We start from the raw sequence: 5,656 nt of genomic DNA on the forward strand, positions 1-5,656 counted from the left end.
ACATTTTATGAGAATTTCAAGGCCGTGAAAGACAAGGAATGACTTAAAGAAATGATACAGACTGCAGGAGGTAAAGGAGAAACAAGTAAGTGCAATATGAAATGCTGGATAGGATCCTGTTACAGAAAAAGGACATTTGTGGGAAAACTGGTAAAATTCAAGTGAGGTCTTTAGTTAGTAGTGGTGAATTGTATTAATGTTAAATTCCTGTTTGTTACAATTTTACTACAGTTAGGTAAAATGTTAACACTTGAGGAAGCTAGGTTAAAGATATATGAAATTCCAGTGCTATAACACCAAGGTCAAGGGTTCCGATCCACATACCAGCAAGCCACTAAAAAACTACATATATGTATATGGAAAAAATATATATAATATATCTTTATGGAAACTCTCTGCACTGTTTGTGGGTTTTCTTTAAGTCTAAAATTAACCCAAAATAAGGAGCTTTCTAAAAACCGATTGGTCAATATCTACTAAAGTTGAACCTATGCATACTCAGTTGCTCAGCAAATTCACTCATAGATGGAATTCATGCACATGTGCATCAAATATATATGCAAAAATATTTATAGTGATATTATTTGTAGTGGCCAAAAATAGCAGAATGGATGGAATCATAAAATGGAATGACAGGAATAAAAACTGATAAACTGGCAGTGACATCACCAAGATGGCATAGTATGAGATAACAGCCCTCATACCCTCACAAAAAAAACAAATACAGACAGTCATCCACAAACCAGAATAGCTCAGGGAGGGCTTAAGTCCCTTTTAAGAATCTGCAACAATACAGTGGAGCAAAAAAAAAAAAAAAAAAAAAGAAGAAGAAGAAGAAAACAAATATGTGCACAGAAAGGATCACTGGTGAATCAGCATACCTGATACACCTGAAAATGGGTAGGAACATAGAAGAAAGGCAGAGGCCATTGGTATCAACCACTCAGTGGAAACCACCATGGTCCCCAGTGGCCTCCTCTGCAGAAAATGCTGGCATCTTTTGCCACTGATGTAACCAACAGCCAATCCCCTAGGGAATCCCAAAGAGGGAAATGTGGTTCCTCACACACCCCCTCAACTGGTGAGATCAGCATACCAGAGGCACCAGGAGATGGCTAGAAACAAACTGAAAAACAGAGGCTATCAGTATCAGCCAAATGGCAGGAACCATGGTGATCCTTATCAACCTGCTCCACAGGTTGTCTTTTGCCATTGACATAACCAACAACCATTCCTCCAGGGAACCACAGAAAGGGAGACATGGCTGCATGTCCCACCCCCTCAAGAAACAGCCACTGTTGTATTGCTCTGGGACCAGAGCTGCCACCTCTTCCAACCTCTAGTGTGCCCATGATTCCTGAACCTCAGCTGCTCCATGAGTATCCACACTCCAGACCCCAGCTCTGTGGCAGCACTGCACCCATTCACACCTGACATTGGAGCCATGGCCATAGCAAGCTAGTTTACAACCTGAACTCTAGAGTCAAGGTATACATGTGCATGCCCACATTCTGGTCACCAGCTCAGCTTCTGTAGAGAGCTAGGCTCCACCCAGACCCTGGAGCCACTCTAGCTCTGTGTATGCCCATTCTCCCATTCCTGGCTCCCCAGCTGCTTCACAAGCACCTGTGCCTTGCATACCATTGCCAACATAGCAGTAGGGGCACCTGTACTCTAGGCGCTGGTGCCATTAACACCCTGGATGCCAGACCTATAGTCTCTCCACATGTGCTTGTACTTTGGGTCCCATCTCTGAGGCTGCTCCACAGGTGCCATTCATAAGACACCAGTGCCACTGCCATCACAAGCAGACCCACAGGCCAGACTCAGTGCCAAAGGGGATCCCTTTGGCCACAACTCCCCCCTGGGAGAAAAAGAGATTGTGAGGATCCTAGCAGCCATGGCCACCAAAGACTCCAACAACCCTTGCTGCCACTGTGGACATCCACAGTGTTGGATGCTGAGAATCCCTGCAATCTTTATCAACACTGACCTCAGCTGACAGAGCTTCTTGGAGACTACACTTCTGCATGCTCACTGGTGCCAGACTGCTGCACCCCACCCCATCAGCACCCTTGCACCCTTCCCCCCAACATAGAGCAGGCCTTTACCACTGAAACCATTCTGTAAAGTCTGTAAGGGGTGACTGTTCCACCAAGTGTGAAGAAACCAGTGTAAGGCAACAAGAGACATGAAAAACTAAGGAGAGATATCACCAACAAAAGAACACAGTAATTTCCCAATAACTGACCCCAAACAAATGGAGATATATGAACTGCCTGTCAATGAATTCAAAATAATTATTTTAAGGAAGCACAGTGAACTTCAATGTACAAAGAAACAATTCAGTGAAATCAGGAAAACAATAAATAAAAATGAGAAATTTAACAGAGAGATTGAAATCATTAAAAAAAATCTGGAGCTGAAGAATACAGTGAATGAAATGAAAAATAAAGTAAAGATCATCAACAGCAGAATTGTTAAAGCAGATTACAGAATCTGTGAACTCAAACACAGGTTATTTGAAAATATACAATCAGGGCTGGCTGGTTAACTCAGTTGGTTGGAGTGTGGTGTTATAACACCAAGGTCAAGGGTTTGGATCCCCACACTGGCCAACTGCAAAACCAAAACAAAACAAAAAACCCCCAAAAAAACAGGAAGAAAGAAAGGAAGGGACAACAAGAAAAGAAAATATACAGTCAGAGGGAAAGGAGTGAAAAAAGCCTGTGGGACATATGGGACAGCGTCAGAGAGTTAATGTTTACCTAATAGAACTTAAATTAGGAGAAGAGAAAGAAAAGGGACAGAAAGCTTATTTAAAGAAATAATAGCAGGGGGTCTGGCTAGTTTGATCACTCGGCAGGCATGGTGCTGATAACACCAGGGTCAAGCATTCAGATCCTTGTACTGACCAGCCATCAAAAAAAGAAAAAGAAAAAAAGAAAGGAAGAAAGAAAGAGAAGAAAGAAATAATAGCTAAGAGAGAGTGACATCACCAAGATGGTGGAACGGATGATTCTGGCATCACTCCCCCTCACAATAGATTAACTTAAAACTATTAAAACATAAAAATTGCCATCCTGAAATCACTAGTACTTGGGGGAAGACTAGGAGAGACCTGCTGAGTCTGTGAAGATATGGAAAGCCACAGTGAGCAGACAGGATCACCCCTATAAGACCAAGAAAAGCTGCTCCCTGTGTTGGTGTGGCACAGTGCACAGAGCAGCTACCAGCACATGAAGCACCTGCCTGAAGACAGCAAAACATCTGCAGCAACCTCATTGTGAGGGTACTTGGAGTCTGCAGGGGAGAATAGTGCGATGGTTGCTGGCTATATATATATATCACTTCAAAGTGCACCATCCAATTTCTCAGGCCAGCAAAGGTGCTTTCAATTTTCACCTGCATCTGCATAGGAGTGAGGGGCCTCAGTTAATAGGAGAAGGAATCATCCAGAGGTCAGTGAGTCTTCACAAGGGACTCATGTAGGGCCAATCTCACACAAAACATTTGCAGTGCTTGGGGCGTGGTGCGTCAGGACCAGGAGTGCATTGGGATCAGTGTAGGCAGCTGAGGTGCCTTCCAATCAGCATGGGTGCCACACAGTGGAGACCAGTGAGACAGAACTGCAGGGGACACAGTTTTCAGGAAAGACTCAGTCCTGGGCCAGAATTTCCACACAGTCCAGTTGCATTTGTGGTGATCCCACATGACCCAGAAGTGACTAAAGAGTTGATGATTAAAATCTGTTTAATCAGAAAGTTTTACCCAGTCTCAGAAACAACAGCAAGGCAGCAATTTAGCTCAGGCACAGAGTTCAAGTTCCAGTCCCAACAGGAAGTTTCCCCTAATCTGAAAATTAACCACAGGACAGCAAATTATTTCCAGTGCAGTGTTTAAGTGGCGGTTGTTGCTATTGATCCACCACAGAACATAAAAAAGCCACAGACCAGAGACAAAGTTCTGGTATTGAGTACTAAAGCACTAACACCACCAAAGAGCATGTATAAAAACTGGAAGAGGTAGCCATCTCTTCAAATGTGCAGGCATCAGCCTAAAGGCTCAAAGATCAAGAAAAAACAGAGAAATATCACATCACCAAAGGAAAACAACAAAGCACCAGCAATAGACCCAGAAGAGTTGCACATTTATGAAATGTCTGATAGACAATTTAGAAAATCTTCTTAAAGATGTTCAGGGAGCTACAAGAAAATACAGATAGAACACTAAATGGTATTTGGAAAACAATCCAGGAGCAAAGAAATATAATAAAGTTTTTTAAAAGGCAGAAATTATAGAAATTAAGAATATGTTATCAGGGCTGGCCAATTAGCTCAGTTGGTTAGATCATGATGCATATAACACTAAGGTTCAAGGTTCAATCCCTGTACCAGCCAGTTGCCAAAACCAAAAACAACAACAACAAAAAACAAAAACAAAGTTTCAGATCAGCAAAATGAATAAGCTCTAGAGATCTGCTGCACAGCACTGTACCTGTAATCAACAATAATGTTTTGCATACTTAAAAATACATTGAGGGTAGATCTCATATTAAGTGTTCTTGCCATAATAAAGAATACATTATCTGAACTGAAAGTCTTGAGAGAAAGCTCCAACGGCAGACTTGATAAAACAGAGGAAAGAATCAGTGAGCTAGAGGACAGAACATGTAAAATTATCCAATCAGGTGAGCAAAAAGAAAAAATAGTTTTAAAAAGTGAAACATAATTGCAGCAATTATGGGACTCCTTTAAGTGAAATAACCTCTGCATAATTTGTGTACCAAAGGAGACAACAAAGGAAGAGTCCTAGAAAATATATTTAAGGAAATAATGACTGAAAATTTCCCGAGTATGGAGAAAGATGACAGCATCCAGGTGCAGGAAGCTCAGAGGTCACCAGTCAAATTCAATCCAAATAGAAACACCCTGAGGCACATGATAACCAAATTATCAAAAACCAAAGACAAAGAAAGAATACTGAAAACAGCAAGAGAACCATATAACATTCAACAGAATGTTGAAAACAGCTGTCAGTGTATTTCTCAGTAGAAACCATACAGGCCAGGAGAGAGTGGAATAATATAATCAAAGTACTGAAGGAGAAGGCAACTGCCATGTCCATGGAGAGAGGCTGAGGTATCTGAGCTCCGGCCTGAGGCATTGGGGTGCCAGGACCATGAAGATGTTGGATTCATTAGTCTGGGCTACTGTCCAGGCTGTGAGCAAGAGGAAGCTGTGGCCGACCTGGGCCACCCTCACCCTGACACTTTCAGCAGTAAACAAGATAAAACCGTTTCTTAAAGATAAGCCTGAGCAAGTAGGTGTAAAAATCAGTGTCTGAACCAGGGGTTGTAAAGACCTTTCTTATACTCTAGATTTTACGAGGACAAAAGAAGATTGATGAAATTGTTCAAGATGAAGTCAGAGTGTTCATCAGAAAGAAAGCACAGCTAACACTTTTAGGAACAGAAATGGACTAAGATGCAGACAAATTATCCAGTGAGTTTGTGTTCAATAATCCAAATATCAAAGGAACTTGTGGCTGTGGAAGAAGTTTTTTTTTTTTTTTTTTTTTTTTTTAAAAATGCCGGGAAAGGGGTCTCAAACCCTTGGTTTGGGTTGTGCACCCCCCGCTCACCCAGGGGGAAAAA

The 5,656-nt window shown here is 41.9% G+C and overlaps 1 pseudogene; it reads left to right on the forward strand.

Moving 5' to 3' along the window:
- Positions 1 to 5,187: 5,187 nt before the first annotated feature.
- Positions 5,188 to 5,656, forward strand: part of LOC103587511 — a 1,505-nt pseudogene continuing 1,036 nt past the window's right edge.

The sequence above is a fragment of the Galeopterus variegatus genome, unplaced genomic scaffold (assembly GCF_000696425.1).
Source record: "Galeopterus variegatus unplaced genomic scaffold, G_variegatus-3.0.2 Scaffold455, whole genome shotgun sequence".
In the NCBI taxonomy this organism is placed as follows: domain Eukaryota; kingdom Metazoa; phylum Chordata; class Mammalia; order Dermoptera; family Cynocephalidae; genus Galeopterus; species Galeopterus variegatus.